Genomic DNA, 19794 nt, shown 5'->3' with positions numbered 1-19794 from the left:
GAGCAGCTTTTCTCTTGCCAGTTTGCATCATATCAAAGCTATTTTCAATCTATGAAATAAAAATCATACTTTTTGCAATGTTTGACACTTTTTAGTCATACAAATGATGAACCATTTAGTTTTTTGGTCACACTTCAATTTGAGGACTGTGTCTAACTCAACCAACTATTAACTATGACTTTTGCTTCAATAAACTCCTAACTTGCTGCTTATTAATAGTTAGTAAGGTAGTTGATAAGTTTAGGTATGGGGTATATATTAATGGATCTAAAATACACGCATTGTGCAATAGGCATGTTAATAAGCAAACAATTAATAGTGAGAAATGGTCCCTAAACTAGTGTTAACATCTTTTCATCTTATAGCAGAAGACAATGTTACCCAAAGTGACCCTCTTAACACATAAAAAAAAAAAAAAAACAGAAAAAAAAAAAAAAAAAACAATGCATTCCTTGTGCAAAAGTCTCTAGAGAGCATTTTCTGCGTTCTGGCAGTAAACCCATAAGCCTGAAGCGTGGCTACACCAAAAAAACCCGGTGCAGATTTTCAGAGTGTGTGCTGAACAAAACACTGGCGTTTAGTGACCTTTCAATCTGCATCTGATTGGCGACTGTATTCAAACACTCAACAGAAACACGTGTGACTGGTTATAATGATCAACACTGTAAAAAAACAACACGTGAAAACACATCTTTGACAAATGCAGATGTAATTTTTTATTGTAATATTTGGCTTTAATTATGACAATCACAGTCGGTTTAGTTTAATTGTGCAGGGGCATTGCTCTAAAATCTTGAATTTGGGAGGCACTTTTGCCCCAAGCCTGTTCATTTCCGAACCCTGATCGCACTGATCTCATGACCTCTCTGCAGTCCTACTGACAGAAATCCTCTGTAGCAACACAGAACTTGAATTCCCTTCATGCATGATGGGAATGCATTATGTAAATGTGTCCACATGAGAATAACACACTATTCAGAATATTCTGCATGTCCAAACCAAAGAAATTCAGGGTGCAAACAGTAGCAAAATATCAATTAATCGAAAAAACACGTTTAATGTGTAACACTCACACAACTGAACTTTTATTATTAAAAATGTCAAAACTTCCAGAAGTCTCTTCTGTATTTTAAATTTGTTTCCTATGTATCTGCTAATCAGATATTCCATGTTCAATGAAGATATTTAGTAAATTCCCTAGTGTAAATATATGAAAACGTATTTTTTAATTAGTAATATGCATTGCTAAGAACCTCACTCAGACAACTTTAAAGATGATTTTCTCAATATTTTGTTTTTGTACCCTCAGATTCCAGATTTTCAAATAGCTGTATCTCAGACAAATATTGTCCTATCATAACAAACATCAATGGAAAGATTATTTATACATCTACATACCTGCCAACCTTGAAGAAATTTTATGAGTACTACACCCCCCCCCCCACACACACACGAACGCGCGAACATTACAGCCCACCGCCAATGTATGCTCCACCATTGCACACACATCTGTGAGAAACCTATGAGATACCTAACACTATAATACATATTATACACATAATATCCTTTCACCAATTAAGATTTATTAGTTACTCCATAACATATACAAGTAGACCATAAATGTTATACAATTTCTGCAATCACTCCGAACATTTTGTACTGGAGGCATAGCCCATGGAAACTTCTTCCACCTGAAAATCTTGTCAGAAATAAAAGTAAACTGAGGACATTCTTTCTAAATAAATCAAAACATTAAATAAATGTGCAAAACCAGCATTTATCATAATCAAAATCAGTTTGCTAAAAACAAACAACGTTTTTTTTAAATAATTTTCCATGCAAAGTGTTTAAACTTTTGCATTGTTTAACTTGTTAAAGGTTGCAGATTTGGCTTTTTTTAAGTAGTGCATCAGTAAAAGTCTCTTTGTAACAAATGCTGCCTTTGGAGGCAATCATGAATATTTTTTTTCAGGTTTTTTTCAGGGGAATTAATTGAAAGAACAGCATTGTTTGTTACATTTGTTACAGTTACATTTATTTGTTACATTTATATTATTTACATCAAGCTTTTGAATGGTATAGTATTGCATATTGTTATTGAAACTTCATAATGTTTCATTTGATTATACATTTAGTCAGGAATTATAGTTTGGAAAAAGTCTAACTAGTAAAATGTTTATACGTTATGTGAAAACTAGTACAAGTATATAAATAAATAAAAAGAGACTTTCTCATGTTTAAGATCTCTGCTGAATAAAGTGCTTCATTCTTTTTTTCTGAGGAAATCCATTTCTCAAATCCTCAACCACATCACATTTTGGGGTGACTTATATCTTATTCCTCTCATCGCGAAGCAAACAGTAAAATAAAAATAAAAACTTTATTTAACTTTAGAATCTGAATAAAGCGTTCAGCGCGGGGGGCGTGGTCGAATTAGAAGATAATGAAGGGAGATGTGAAAAACGGACAAGACATCGCGTTGTTTTCATATGGATTACTTTATCACAGAATATTTGTTTTCGGCAGCACTTGTTTAGTTAAAAGTAGACATGTCAATCTTTCTATAGATATATCTCTCATGTCTCTTCGTTGAGTATTCACTGAGTTACAGTTCATTTTAATGACGTTTTTGTAAATGAAGATCACAGCAGACCAAGGCTGCAGACAGCACACCTTGTTTGTTATCTTTATTTTATGTGCACAAAGTTGTGTTGTTATTATGTCTGCATACAAATAAAAGTTGACCCTTTACAGATTAGATTTTTCTCTTATCTGTACGATCAAAAACTGAAAGCGTAATTTAAGTTCTTTTCGGGGTTATCAGGAGAAAAGGACTCATAACGCATATACGCGTTAACCGACTCAATAGGGTTGAACAGAACACTTCAAAACGAAAGAAAACCGACTGCTCTCTGCTTATGTAACGTTAATCCGTATGAAATGTGCATTTCTTTGGCGCGTTCACTACTGCGAAGATCGCGAGACAGCATCGTCAACTTTATCTTTGCAGTCGACAAGACATTGATACAGAAAACACTTGTTTATTAATAATTATATTCATAAAATATTCATAATCATTACTTTTGCTGGTTCTTTAGGTGCATTATTGGCAGGGCCACCCTTACATGTTAGCCTACATGAACGCGTGAACTGAACTGAGCTCGTCCCAGCTGGACTGCTTGTTATGATGTCATGTCAAGGTCATTTTTAATGTCCATAAATTCAATTAGGTTTAACATAGCCTAACTGTTACCTTTATCTTACGTTAATCAGCACCTGGCCTGCCTAAAACTTTCTAGATTTCAAGCCATTCCACCACTTTTCTAACTGCCAACTAAGCTTGTGGATAGGAGGGGCAGGTGGGCGGTGGGTTAACATTCAGCGCTCTGATTGGCCGAAAGCTTTTCACTCCACTTACACACTGTGGATCAGCGGCAGAATCAGCATCATAGATTGCATAGAAACTGAAATCGGTGTAATGCGAGACGCAACAAAATGCGTACCTAGAGAGCAGCGAATCGTACAAGCGTACTTATGGGTCAAAATGCGTGCAGAGTACGAAAAATGCGTACATGTTGGCAGGTCTGCATCTAAATTTTAAAAAAATTAACCTTATGGCTGGTTTTGTGCAGGATCACATATCTCATGGACTAACTTCACACTGTTATTGACTTTAAACAAACCAACTCTGAAGTGATTGAGCTAAATAATGAGCTGCTTTACATCACAATCTCCATAGTTGAGTTTCCATTATTAGTTCTGATGTTTTTCTGTTTTTCACTATGAAGCTGCTCTGTAATGTATAAAGCATTACGGACAAGATGACAAAGACGTCAAAGTCGTTTCAGAGCTGTAGCGACTTCTGAAGATAAACATTTATTTTGAAACAACATGCACTGATAATCAAACTGTATTGGGTGCAAAACAATGCATGTGAACTCGGTCACAGATATTTCAAGTCATTTGCAGGTGCATGAGTGTGAAATCCAGATCAAACTCTAAAATCCTGAAATGTGATCTCATCAAGATCCAAATAAAACTGTGAATGTTCTGCAGATCACACTGGAGTGTTTGAGAAGATCCGACAGCAGCAGAGCCGTTCCCAGAGCTGCTGAACACTATTCCCTTTCATTCCCTCTCCACACTCTGTTTATTTTGTTGCTCTTTTACACCAGAAAGCCTTACGGCACAGTAGAACGAAAACATTGTGCCCTGCTTCCAATCCTGTGACACAACTGCTGGACGATGCTGTTGAAGAGCAAGTGGAGGAAGACAACAGAGCTTTTTTGAAAGCTACTGTCAGTCTCTGACTGTATTCACAGACAAACACGGTGCACCAGCGGATCACAGCTGACAACCAGATCAACACAGAGAGAAGAAAATATTTTGGAACTATTAGAATGTTTACATTGTATATATATACCACGTTTTATGTTGATGCCTTATGTTAAACTGATTTTAATAAAATTATTATTATTTTATGTTTTTTTTTTTTACATCAATCTACATACCAAACACCATGACTGAAATTTTTAAAATTGCATAAGTGTTATGAGCCTACAGTTTTTAGCTGTAAGCAGAAATCCATATGAGTTAAAAGTCTGGTGAGATGAGGTCAAGTGAAAATGAAGATGAAGAAAAACAACACAACAATGGTGGGCTGTTTACGGCTAATGGGCGAGCAGCTGAGCGGGATGAGTGGAGGTGACGCTGATGTGCATCGACGGCTGATCTCAGAGAATGCAGCCGTAAGGATCAGCGCTAACTCCCTGTCAGAGTCCATCAGAGCCAGCGCTCTCATCCACACTAAAACAACACCTCTCCACCTCCTGAGCAGTGAACAAATGCACAACATTCACAAGCGCTTCCCTGCAGATGGAGGTGCAGTTATTGATGGACAGGGGATGTCTGTGTGACACGCAAAAGTGTTTTACAGGCTTTGAATAGTAACGACTGATATAAGACTCCTACTCTGTTTCAAGTTACTCCATGTTTCTTTGCTGCTCTCATGTAAAGCAGTCCAGTGGCAGCCAATATAAAGAAATCAATGCTATCATTCATCAAGGCTGCATTAAAGCGATCAAAAGTGACAGTAAGGACATTTATAAGGCTATGAAAGATTTCTATTTCAAATAAATGCTGTTCTTTTGGACTTTCTGTTCATCTGTGAATCCTGAAAAATAAAACGTATCACCGTTTCCACAAAAATATTGTGCATCACAATGGTTTCCAACATTGATAATAATCAGAAATCAGCATATTAGAATGATTTCTGAATGTAATGATGCTGAAAATTCAGCAACGTATCACAGAAATAAATGATTTGTGACAGAGAACGATTGAAGACAATTTTCAACACTGCATAATAAAATAGAAATGTTACTCCAACATTTAATCTCATCTGACTTTTTCTCATAAACTCACAATTGTAAGAAAACGTCTTTATAACTCACAATGACGTGTTTATATCAAGTAATTCTGTCTCAGAACTGTGAGAAAAAAAAAAATCTGAAATTGCTTAATATAAACTCCTAATTGCAAGAAAAAAAAGTCCATTGAAAAGTCAAAAGTTAATACTCTTACGACAGAAAAACAATCACAGGACTCACAACGTCTCTTCAAAGTGTAACAATGAACCGCACAGGACAGTGAACACAAGGGGATAGAAATAGGGAGACTAATCATAACATAACAGGTGACGCAGGTAAAGCAATCATGACAAAACTAGGATAACGGGGGGGGGGGGGGGGTGCAAGGAAACGAGACAACACAAGCACATGGCCCAAAGACAAGCCCATTTGCTTGTACACAAAACACGGGCCTGTCATGATCCTGCCTCAAGACTAGAGGAAAATCAAGGACACGAGGGCAGAATCATGACAGATCCCCTCCCTTAAGGAGCGGCTTCCAGACACTCCTCAAGGGGACATCAAACGCGGAACATGACTGACTGAGACAGAGACACAAACCAACAAGACATGACAAATAACAATAAAGGTAAACAAAAATACACTATGACAGGGTTAGGGTGGCAAATCTGAAAAAACAAACAAGGAAGGGGAGGAGGTGGGACAACAAAGTTCATGGGGGGATGTCCAGGGTTGGGGGGGGTACAGGAGTCTTAGGTGGACGGGACGAAGGCTGACGACGATGGGTCCGGGCAGGTCTGGGTGGTGTAGGGTGGGGAGTGGTCTCTGGACACTTGACAACATCTGTGGACATGACAGGAGTGATCTGTGGCCACTTGACAACATCTTCTGGACACTTGACAACATCTGTGGACATGACAGGAGTGACCTCTGGACACTTGACAACATCAGTGGACATGACACGCGCGACCTCTGGACACATGACAACATCTGTGGACATGACAGGAGTGATCTGTGGCCACTTGACAACATCTTCTGGACATTTGACAACATTTGTGGACATGACAGGAGTGACCTCTGGACACTCAACAACATCTCTGGACCCTGCATGGGCGTGGACAGAAACTGGCTCTGGAACCGCGCTCACTGCGGCTGGCTCGGGATCGGCACTCACTGCGGCTCTAGGAACGGGGTCTGGGGACAAGACAGGTCTGGCAGGGACTTCGAGGATCTGGATTATGCGTGACAAATATTCTGACAGGGTCTTGGCAGCAATGACAACTGGCATCCCTCTTGACGAGCCGAAACAGACTGCAACACTGCTTCTGCAACAGAGTCGGCCGCGGCTCTCTCCTCAGCACTCACTACTGCTGACTCAGACACACTTCTCTCTGTTGCTTGTTCAAGATCAGCGCTCACTGCAGCTGGCTCGGGATCAGCGCTCACTGCGGCTGGCTCGGGTTGGAGAGGCATCGCGGACTCAGGAGGAGACAGAGACGGAGGACCGGAAGAACCCCTCTTCCTCCTCTTTCTCCTTGGTCACGGTGCAGAGGCCATAGCTGGGTCTGTGACTGGTTGGAGAAGTTCAGTCTCAAGCAGGGTTGACTCTGACGCTGAGGATTCCAAGGCAGATTCCCACGAGAACCGTCTCCCTTGCTTCTTGTGGAGACTGATGGGGTGTGGGAGGTGCCTCAGGATTCGGGGAGGGATGTGCCTGATCCCCCTGTTGCAACGGCCAGGAGACGACCTTCAGAGATTACAGGCAGCTTGGTAGAAGGTGGGGATCTCGAGGGGGAAACCAGCGGCTCCTCCCGGGAGAAACTCTCCCATAGCCGGGCATAGTTCTGCAGGATCCAACTACCCTGGGACAAGACTGGGAGGGTGACCCTCTTGTCAGTAAGGGATGACAACCAGAATTGCCTATGGGACTCCAGTTGTGGCTGGTGTTGGGAGGGCATCCTGTCCGCTGAGTTCTTTGTTCGATGGTTCATTCTGTCACATGGAGGTTAGGGATGAACTCAAGCGCAGACAGGATGCACAACACACAGGATTTATTGATGACAAAAAGGGGAAAATAAAACCCACAAGGGGGAAAAACAATGACTAGGGCAAAGACAAGCAACTTAACAAGACTAGAAAAAAACAATAAACAAAAGACTCTTCACTCTGGAACTCTTACAACAGAAAAACAATCACAGGACTCACAACGTCTCTTCAAAGTGTAACAATGAACCGCACAGGACAGTGAACACAAGGGCATAGAAATAGGGAGACTAATCATAACATAACAGGTGATGCAGGTAAAGCAATAATGACAAAACTAGGATAACAAGGGGGGGGGGGGGGCAAGGAAACGAGACAACACAAGCACATGGCCCAAAGACAAGGCCATTTGCTTGTACACAAAACACGGGCCTGTCATGATCCTGCCTCAAGACTACAGGAAAATCAAGGACACGAGGGCAGACTCATGACATGTTTAAGCTTTAATATTTCACATCCAGCCAATCAAATGCCTGAAATCAGCACAATAAAACATTACGCTTCAACGCACCAAATCTGACCTCCACATGAACAATGATTGGTGTCCGACAGGAGCTTCACATGACCGCAGTCATACACTATTAGAGTTAGCGTTCTGCTGGTTAGTTTTCCAGCATCAGCAGCAGTTTGCAGCTCACAGCAGCTGTCTGTGGATCAGGCACTCAGCTCATGTTCACTCAGGTCTACTCACCAACACCAGACAGAAAAAGCAGCTCTCAGTGACACGCATCAAACACCATGCTGGAATGGTCACTATGTCCAGCTGCCCCCACACGGACACACTGGCCTCGAACCTGCTGCCAAGGCTTCTCATTAAAATACCAGAGGAAATTGAACTGGCATGAGCCCCAACATTCAACCTACATGAGTCTGAAGATCAACCGGACATGTCACACAATGCTGAACCTGCCAGATCCTGTGTATATTTGTGTGTGTGTGTGTGTGTGTGTGTGTGTGTGTGTGTGTGTGTGTGTGTGTGTGTGTGTGTTTCCTCCCCTGTCTTTGCACACACAGTCTCACACACCACATGCAGTCCACTGGTGTTGCTCTGACCAACTGGAGGCTCAGAAATTGCTTTCCTGTGGACAGAAACAATGATCATTAGCATCACATCACATATCATCACTCCTTATCTTAGTGTTTCTGTACAAAGTCAATGGTCACCGAAATGGTTTGGTTATCAACATTCTTCCCAAAAATTTGTTTTATCACAGATGAAAGAAAGTCAGAAAGGTTTGAAATAATGAAAAAGCAAATTACAATGCATTCGAGATATACAAATCAGTTGCATTCCCTAGAAATCGAACCATGACCGTGCCATTGCAAGTGCCACTTCTCTGAGGTTTGAGCTTTTTAGAGAGATTAATATTACCGTTCTAGCTTCTACCATTGTTCTAGCTGTTTTATTCATGATGTCTAGCAATTTTTGGGTCAAGACTGAGCAGTTAAGGATCTACTGAAAACAGCTTGAATTGTATGTATTACTCAAAATCTACGCCTCATGATAATCAGCTCACTGTAGTTAAATATATCTTGTTGTATATTCTATATTTCACATTTTAAAATCATATGCGGAGTAAAAATATGACTTTGCTGCAATTGCAGGTATTATTATGATGAAATTCTGATGCTTGTAATGTATATGTACAGTACAGTACAGCATATACTGACATAAAATGATGTAAATAATAGTCTGTGCTCTATACCTCAGTAATGAGATGAGATGTAAATGATCCGCACATATAACACAGTGATTGAGAGCTGAAGAAATAAAGGCTCCTCAGAAGATGTGAGATGTTCTGGAGGCTTGTTAAGATCATTCCTCCGCTGAGGAACAGTGAAAGTAAAGCTTCTGAAAAAAAAAAAAAAAAAAACGCTCTTCAAAAGATCCTGAGGATCAGATTTGAGACTCTAAAACATGATTGATGGAGAATCAAGTAAAGCTGAGCTGCTTCAGTCCAGTAAGTGTTACTTGATCAAAATCAGACAACAGAAACTTTTTTATCATATTGATCATTAGAAATGTATTAAATATGATACAGAATTCATTATACAGTTAAAATGGAGTGCAAAGCAGTTCAAAAGTAGTTTAAAAAATAAAAAACACATTTGAGAGCCTTGTGTTGTTTCAAACACAACCTTTGTGAACAACCCATAAAAACAACCCCCTGCAGAGTATCTACACAAATACAGAAACTAAAATATATGCTACATACAATATTGTACAGATTATAATGGACTAGGAATTCTTCTTCAACAGGCATATGTGTTATTTTTTTTTATTTTTTATTTTTGGCTTTTATGCCCCTTTTTAGCCCTAATGACCTCCGTCATTACACCGCTCCCTTACAATTAACAAACAGAATAATGTGGCCATTGAGAGCCAATGCAATTATCTGACACAGAAACAGGGCCCAACATGCCTGTAACTTTGCACATTAAATCCGCTAAGCATTTTTTGGGAACAATAAATAAAGCTCAGCTGGTATTAAGCTCCAGAAGCAGGACGGGAGCTCGCCAGAGCCGCATTAGCACACTAATGAGGGTGCACAGTGCTGCAGTGTAGTGTCCACAAAGTTGTCCTTTCACTTGGTGGCTCATGTCTGGGGCAACAGCACAGATACATCAGACCTTTCTGCACAGGAAATGACACTTCAGTGCTTTATTGGTGATTGGAGTTTAGAAGCATAAGTGTTGGGCGATTAAACATCAGGAAAGCAGCCGGACCTAATGGGATTTCTGGCCGTGTTCTGAGGTCTTATGCTGATCAGCTCGCTACTTCGTTTACTTCCATCTTTAATGATTTTTTGCTACCTCGGTGGTTCCCACCTCCTTTAAAAAATCACTTCACTTCTCACTGCTGTGTGTGTGCACTTGGATGGGTTAAATGCAGAGCACCAATTCCGAGTATGGGTTAACATACTTGAGAAATGTCACGACTTTCACTTTCACATGACTGTGTGTCTTCCCAAACCTCCACATCTATCATCAAATTTGCTGATGATACTGTGGTTCTGGGCCTCATTCACAACAATAATGATACTTGGATGAGGTAGAGGACCTTACAGCATGGTGCCAGGACAATTGTCTCTCTCTGAATGTGAGCAAAATTAAAGAGCTGAATGTTGACAACAGGAAGAGACAGCATCAGCCCCATACTGCTCTTATGATCAGCGGGAACACAGTGGAGAGGATGAGCAGCTTCAAGTACCTTGGTGTAAACATCTCCAAGGACCTGACTTGGACTTCACACATTAACACAGGTTAATAAAGCCAGGTAAAGACTGTACCATCTGCGACAGCTGAGGAAATTCAGGGTCTTACCAGCAATCCTGAAAACGTTCTATTCAGGGGCCATAGAATGTGTATTGACTGTTGACCAGCCTCTTAACATCTACATGTTTCCATTCAGTATTCACTTAATCAGCCAGATATTCATCATTCGTTACCTCACATTTGCAGACTGACAGTGTCAACGTGTGTGCACATTCACCTCTTGTACATTCCTGTGTATCTTAATATTTAAGACTACAGTGTACTTTCATGCACATTATTTCAATTCTATATTTAATTCTACAGTATACATATTTATATATTTAATTTTTATATCTTCATTGTTTACTTTTATTTTTTTTTCTTTAATAGTTATATTTATGTATATTTTCATCTGTGTTGTATTCTGACAGTTGTATTTCACTGTCCATGGAGCTGACCTGACACACATTTCACTGCTGGTTATACACTCACTTTAAGGATTATTAGGAACACCATACTAATAATTGACATTCTTCAGAACCTTCAGAACTGCCTTAGTTCTACGTGGCATTGATTCAACAAGGTGTTGAAAGCATTCTTTAGAAATGTTGGCCCATATTGATAAGATAGCATCTTGCAGTTGATGGAGACTTGTGGGATGCACATCAAGGGCACGAAGATCCCGTTCCACCACATCCCAAAGATGCTCTATTGGGTTGAGATCTGGTGACTGAGGGGGGACATTTTAGGACAGTGAACTCACTGTCATGTTTAAGAAACCAATTTGAAATGATTCGAGCTTTGTGACATGGTGCATTAACCTGCTGGAAGTAGCCATCAGAGGATGGGGACATGGTGGTCATAAAAGGGGATGGACATGCTCAGAAACAATGATCAGGTAGGCCCTGGCATTTAAATGATGCCCAATTGGCACTAAGGGGCCTAAAATGTGACAAGAAAACATCCCCCACACCATTACACCATCACAACCAGTCTGCACAGTGGTAACAAGGCATGATGGATCCATGTTCTCATTCTGTTTACGCCAAATTCTGACTCTACCATCTGAATGTCTCAACAGAAATCGAGACTCATCAGACCAGGCAAAATTTTTCCAGTCTCCAACTCTCAAATTTTTGTGAGCTCGTGCAAATTTTAGCCTTTTTTTCCTATTTGTAGTGGAGATGAGTGGTACCCGGTGGGGTCTTCTGCTGTTGTAGCCCATGCGCCTCAAGGTTATGTGTGTTGTGGCTTCACAAATGCTTTGCTGCATACCTCAGTTGTAACGAGTGGTTATTTCAGTCAAAGTTGTTCTTCTATCAGCTTGAATCAGTCAGCCTATTATCCTCTGACCTCTAGCATCTACAAGGCATTTTTGCCCACAGGACTGCCACATACTGGATGTTTTACCCTTTTCACACCATTCTTTGTAAACAATAGAAATGGTTGTACATGAAAATCCCAGTAACTGAGCAGTGTTACAAACATGCCAGGTTCCACCTCAACGCATGCCCTCACCTGAGTACGGAACACATCCACCTGACCCTTATCACCCCCTTGTGTGGTTCAACTCCCTCCTCTGACGTCTTCACCCAGCTCTCACGGATCCATTCATCACTCTACCCAACACTACCTGCTCCCCTGCTTCTGTCTATTAATAAAACCATCTGTCTTTTACTCCTCAGCCTCCCGAGTGATCTGTAACAGAAGACTGGACCCACACCGCTAGGCACAAGCATGAGCCTCACAGACCCCTTTCAAGATCTGGTCGTTGCACCCCGAAGAACACTCACGGCTACACCTGCATCCCCAACACCAGCGAGCACTTCCGTCAATGATGCCAGCACTTCCTCACCTTCTGTTCACCCTTACGAAAAATAACCATGGTTTTATTGTAGTAAAACTGTAGTAACCCATGGTTTTTTGGCGTATTGACTCCCATTTGTCTAACCACAGATTTACTACATATACCGTGGTTAAACTATGGTTAATATAGCAAAACCATGGTTAATTTGTGGTTACCATGGTTTAACTATAACCATGGTTTTTTGGTTTCATTTGTAGTAAAACCATGGTTAATTTTCGTAAGGGCAGGCCTTTTTTTCGGCGGAGGAGTGCAGCGGTTTCCTCCTACAATGCTTGCTGGTCCTGGAGATGCAACCGCACTTGTACCCCACCGAGAGATCCAAGGTAGCCTTTGCAATTTCTCAACTGCAAGGTAAAGCACTACTGTGGGCAGATTCAATATGGACTCAAAGAAGTCCTGAAGAAGCTGTATAATCTCAAACAGGGAAAAAAATGTCTATCAATGAATATGCCCTTCAGTTTAGGACTCTAGTGGCCTCCAGTGGATGGAACGAACAGGCTTTACTGACTTCCTACCGTCAGGGATTGGAACCTCAAGTGTGGTTGCATCTCGCTGCATACGAGGACACTATCGGGCTTGAACGATTCACCCAGCTGTCCATCCGCTTTTGCAGTCGTGCTTAGAAGAGCACCAGGCATATTCCTCTACACCACTCTGCCGATCAGAGGCCATCAGCTCCCCAGAACAAGCCAGCGAACCCATGCTAGTGGACTCATATCGTCTCTCTATAGCTGAAAGACAAAGATGGTTAGAGCAGCATAATCCCGTAATCTCCTGGAAGACGGGTGAAGTCCTGAAGTGGGGTGACGCCTGTTTCAAGAGCTGCATCTCAGGTTGTCCAGTTCCAGCCACACCTTCCCCTGAACCTCTTCCAGTTTGTTCTACTTCAATAGAGAGCCCAGTGGAAAAGCAATCCATCGCCATCCCAACCTGCTACGCCCCCTTCTGTGATGTCTTCTGCCCCAAACGGGCTTCCAAGCTGCCTCCACACAGGCTGTGGGACTGTGCCATTGATCTGCTGCCGGGTGAGCCAGTGCCTAAAGGAAGGATATACCCCCTATCCATTCCAGAGGAAAAGGCCATGGAGGAATACATCAAGAAGGTGCTGGCCCAGGGTTATATTCGTCCATCTACCTCCCCTGCTGCTTCAAGTTTCTTCCTTGTGGAGAAAAAGTACGGAGGTTTAAGACCATGCATTGATTATCGGGCTCTCAACAATATCACTGTCAAGTTCAGGTACCCACTTCTCCTCGTCCCAGCTGCCTTGGAACATCTCCGTGGTGCCACTGTTTTCACCAAGTTGGACGTCCGCAGCTCCTATAACCTCGTCCGGATACAAGAGGGGGACAAGTGGAAGACAGCCTTCATAACCCCTACTGGCAACTATGAATACTGCGTGATGCCGTATGGACTTGGAGGTGCTCCGGGAGTTCCTCCACAAGTTTGTCCTCGTCTACATAAATGATATCCTCATATACTCCTGGAGCCTGGCAGAACATCAACGCCATGTTGCGGAGGTCCTGCAACACCGGAGGGGCCTTTCAACTCTATCTCAAGGCCGAAAAGTGCTCTTTCCATCAGCCCTCGGTGCAGTTCCTTGGATACAACATCAGCAGCAGTGGCATCCGGATGGAAGAGGGGAAGGTAAATGCCGCCAGAGATTGGTCCACTCCTACCACCATCAAAGAGTTACAAGAGTTACTGGGCAGAGTACACAGAAATCTCCCTTCGTCAACCTACCAGCGGACTCACTCGATTCCAGTGAGTACTCGGCTACCAACCTACCAACCAGCGAAAGGGTCTGGGATGCGGCACACGACCAACTCCAGCGGGCCTTACGCAGACGCAGAACGACAGCCAACCTTCGCCGATCTGAGGCCCCAACGTACCTACCCGGTCAGAAGGTCTGGCTTTCCACCCGGGACATGCGCCTTCCCTGCCGCAAGCTAAGTTCCAGATAAACTGGCCCATTCACCATCCTCCAGCAGATCAATCCGGTCACTTACAAACTCCAATTACCCCGAGTACCGGATTCACCCCACCTTCCATGTGTCTCCTTAAACCTCACTATCCTTCTGTCTCTCCCTCCACAGAACCTGGCGAAGCCCCCCCCCCACTCCTCCTAACAACAGTGCAGCCTATGAAATTAGTGACATCCTGGACTTCCGCCGGCGTGGTGGACAACTGGAATATCTAGTGGACTGGGAAGGATAAGGTCCAGAGGAACGGTCCCAGGGGAAGAGGACGTCCACCACATCGTCGGGGTCCTCGGCCCTCAGGAGCGGGCAGTGGGGAGGGGGGTACTGTTACAAACACGCCAGGTTCCACCTTCTCTCATTCACAATGCAAGCCTTCACCTGAGTACTGAGCATATCCACCTGACCCTCATCATTACCCAATCACCCGGCACCATAAATACCACACACACGCACTCAATCGTTTAATTTAACAATGTAAAAAAAAAAATTTAATTTGCAATGTTAACTTATGAAATAAAGACGAGATGCAGCAAGATCTGTAATCAAGAAAAATCTGACAAAATATTTTAAAAAATAAAAAATAAATACCTTTAACTCTTCCCCTGCTAGCATTTTTTTGAAAAAAGTTGCCAGCCAACGCCAACTTTTTTTAATGACTTTCACTAAAATTTCATGGCCCCCAGAATATTTTGTTTTATGAATATCTGAACATGCAAAACATCAAAATAATTTAGTTTTGTATATCGGAATAAGTCAGTTTTATTCTAGGTTAAGTTTTATAGTTATAGTTATTAAAAAAACCTTTTAAAAAGAAACCAGAAAATATCAATATACATAAAAGTTATTGAAAATATATTAATTAAAACCTATAATAGTATCTCAGTGACATTAAAATAACACTGGTAACAACAAAGCACTTTAATCTCTACTTTTCCTCCAAATGCTTCTCCTGGATTTGCTCTGTGTCTTCACCTGTCTCTTATCCTCTGTTTCTCTTTATTTTTTTGTCGGTTCAGCTTTTCCATCCCTGAACTTTTTCTTTTCGGGCTTCCGTTTTTCCCACACTTTCCCATGTCACACAGGCCAACCACAAGAATGCAGAGTAGCGGAGAGAGTGAGGGGCTCAGGAATTCCACATGGAGAGGGTAAACACGGCACGGGCCACGAGCAAATACTGCTTTAACTCTGCATAACCCTCCTCTGTCTCCAGCCATCTCTGATAGCTCTCTAATGTCTCTCCACTGCTCTTTCAGCTCTCACTTAATTCAGGAATTACCTCCATTTCCTGCCTCTCCCTCGTCTGCCTTTCCAAGCGGTATAATTTACTTAAAACTCTCTCTCTCTCTCTCTCTCTCTCTGTATATATCCTGAAAAGAGTGATGAAATTGTCTTGATCCTCACACAGTCCTGCTCAGCTGTATCTCATGACCATCTTTTCTGCAGAGCGATTTTTTTCCATAGAAAAAAATATTTAAATAAAGCTGTCCTCATTTTCTCATGGCCATTATGGATGTCAGTGTCCAAGTGCAAATTTCCATATGACAAAACTAAAAGGGAAAATTTGTTTAAGAGGTGCTCTTTTCCTAATCTTTCATGCTTTTATATCCTATAAGTTATCGTGTTTGTGTTGACCTTTGTGCTGATTGCCACTCGATTTGCTACTCTGATGCAGCTATTTGATTTGAAGGCTCGGACACAAATCAGTTTTAAGATTTCAGAGTGTGGAAAAACACTGCCTAACATCTATACATTTTTAAGTGAACTAGTCCTTTAAAAGCTTACACTCATATACAAAACCGCACTAAATACATAGCGAGACACTCTATGGCTATATGCAGACCAGCTGATTATGTTAAACAGATCAGTGACTTTTATTTTTAACTTTCTTGTTTTTTTTTTGTTTTTTTTTGTTTTGTTTTTTTGCAGATATTGTGTATAAACATGCTGTGTCTCATTTAGAAGGCTGGGTCCTCCAGAGATCGCATTCGAAGGCTGCATGCGTCATCGAGGCTGTCTCATTTCAGAAAAGCAAGTTGGACACTCTGAATGGGATCTTTGAATGCGACCTTCTTTCACATAAATTCAGAGGATGCATGAGGTGTATCTTCGCTGCTACAGATAACCACAATTCCTTGCGTCGCTTTAAACCAGGGGTCACCAATCTTTTTTCTCTGGAGGCCACATTATCGTTCCTGACTGTGATGGGGGGCCATCAAATTTGAAATTCCACAGATATTCCATTTATTTATTTTTCAAATAAAAATAACATAAAAGCTGTCAAGGTAAGAAACATCTGCCTAGTTGAGGTGATTGACACTGGCAAAGGTGAGTGAAAAATTATAAATTATAGCTAGGCCTGTTGATATATATATATATATATATATATATATATAAAGTGATATGACATTCAGCCAAGTATGGTTACCCATACTAAGAATTCGTGCTCTGGATTTAACCCATCCAAAGTACACACACACACAAACCGTGAGCACACACCCGGAGCAGTGGGCAGCCATTTATGCTGCGGCGCCCGGGGAGCAGTTTGGGGTTCAATGCCTTGCTCAAGGGCACTTAAGTCATGTTATTGCTGCCCTAAGACTCAAACCCACAACCCTAGGGTTAGGAATCAAACCCTCTAACCACTAGGTTCATCCCCCGAATCCTGTCTTCTCTTGCTTGCCCTTGCAGGCTAGTATACTCTTTGTGGCGGGTTTCATGGTGACGATGCAGATTATATATATTCTTTGAAAACCGCCACACTTTCTTTACATATAATACAAACTGCACGGTCCTTACACTGAACAAAAAAATAATCGTTGGTCCACTGTTCTTTGAAAACTCTACACTATCTATCAACTTTTTGTTTAACGCTAGCCATTTTGCTGTCCTGAACATTCACAGTTGCGTGCGTGAACTGTCTGTCACTGCTTTATCTTGAGCATGTTGAATGATGAAAATTTTGCAAATATTATAGTTTATTTTATAACTAAATATCAATTTTTAACTGAAAAAAATCAACAAAATACCAGATGCAGACATGTTATTATATTCCAAAAAGCAAAAACAAAAAAAACAAAAAAAAACAAATAGGCCATGATGACATTTGGGGATTGCATCATAGGGCTGGTTCAAGTAGTGGGGGGCAGAGGGGCTGGGGGGCTGGTCATAGGTAGGTGGTGGGCCTGAGTCGGGCCTGAGCAGATTGTTTACAACTTACCTTAAATCGCCTCCGGTAAAAATGGATAAACTTTGCTCTTAATATCCTCCTAATATTTTTTTTTTCTCTAATAGAAGTCTGTTGCATGTACGCTGCAACTCCTTAAACACTGAACAAAATAAAAAGTGATTAAATAAAAACACTTTTTCTTTAAATTACTTTCCAAATTTATAAATAATTTTCCTTCATTTAAGTAATGTGAGAGTGCAACGATGCTCTAAATGTATTGACATAGCAACGCAATACTTCCTGTTTCCTTTTCCACCCATCTTACGAAGGCCTACACTACACATCCTACAGAGGATTAGATGCAGCGTCTCGTTCCCTCTCGGGGAGCCATTGTCACATGTGTAACCAGAGACGTTCTCCTTCTAAGGAACTTGTGCTGCGTCGACTAACAGACACTATGGGGAGCGAAATACCAACTATGCCATGCCAAGGTGCATGCCTGTTCACCTGGCGAGGGACTGAGGAGGTGTCAGACACACACATAACTTTTTGTCAGAAAGGGGCCAGGCCACTGACACCCTGGGCCATTCACATAGTAAAGTAGTGATTTTTTTTTTTAGCTCTTATCTAGAATTTTTCATTTTGCATCTTAAGTGGTCTTGTGAATTCAGGCTAGTTTTGTTCACATAACATAGCTAACTGAGGATAGCTGTGTTTTAATTTGAGTTGGGGTGTTCCCATTTATCAAATTGGGCTCTCCATTACTGTAAACCCTGATAAGTTCACAGAACTCAAAAAATATTTTGTAACAGATTATACAAAAACATTTAAGTGATGTTTTTAAATGTTTTAAGTTTACATAAACTTAAAAAAAATGTAATTCCAGTTGCCTTAAATTATCTCAGAGTTATCTTAAATAATTATATTTCTGAACTTATAATTAGGGAGTAATTCACTCATAATTTTATCTATTTTTCAACTCCTATAATGTGGGAAATACACTCAAAATTAGGCTTTTGCTGTCCATCCTCAGTCTAACCACAGGCTCTACTCTTCACCACAACGGTAACACTACAAATCCAACATAACATAAACCTTTGTAAAATCTAATATAACACAACATTTATGTATTAACTTATGTCCCTCTATGTTAATCTTGTGTAAAAACACACAAAATAACACTTAATTTCTAAATGTATTTTCCTTGTTTTCTGATGCAAAGCATGCTGGGAACTAGAAAACACAATCATTTTAAGTTCACCTCACTACAACAAATTTTTGAGTTAACAGAACTTATTCAAATTAAGTCCAATGAACTTTCGTTATTATTTGAGTGCAATTAACTAATTTCATTTGATTAATTTCACTGTTCGGTTTTACAGTGAAGTAAGGGGAGTAGCTGCTGAGCCAGAATGCAACTATACTCAGATAGCTATATCCTAAGGGTCTAATGAAAGGCTCACAGACCAAGATAAAACATATACAACTAGCATCAGTTAGCTAGGTAAAACATTCCTTAAAAATGGCCTAAACCAAAGAAAGGGGGCTCTCTGCTTACAACGTTGGCAGGAGAGATAGCACTGTCTAGGCAAGGGCTCAAAGAGACCGCTACTTAAAATCCTCTAGACAGGGGAGTAATCATTGAGCTAGTATCAGTGATGATAAGTTACATTTATTTGGGTCCGGTGGGAAACATTCCTCATCAAACTGGGGAAAGACTGAACCAAATATCTGTTCTACTAGCATGGTATAGCCTAGTGTTCACCTCCTGAGCCACAGAAGACGTGTTCCCCTGACTTTTAATAAACCTTAAACTTTTCTCTTGCTCTTTTTTCAAGCAATTGTATTCATGTAGATGTTTTCAAAGACCACTGTGAATACATTTATGTTTAAATTAAAAGATACAAGACAGCCACATCGTTTTGGAAGTTTTATTCATATCAAAAATTATGTGGACACTAAAAGAGCGCTCAACACTATCATGCAGTGTCTGTTTCATTCATACTAAAGGCCAATGGGCGCTCTCATGCTGAAAGTCCAAAGCATAGAAGTAATAACTTTTGTCATGCCAGGAAATCCCTAATATGGATTGCTGTAGTTAAGCTGAATAACAAG

The sequence above is a fragment of the Carassius auratus genome, chromosome 42, assembly GCF_003368295.1.
Source record: "Carassius auratus strain Wakin chromosome 42, ASM336829v1, whole genome shotgun sequence".
Lineage (NCBI taxonomy): Eukaryota > Metazoa > Chordata > Actinopteri > Cypriniformes > Cyprinidae > Carassius > Carassius auratus.
This window is presented reverse-complemented; position numbering follows the sequence as displayed.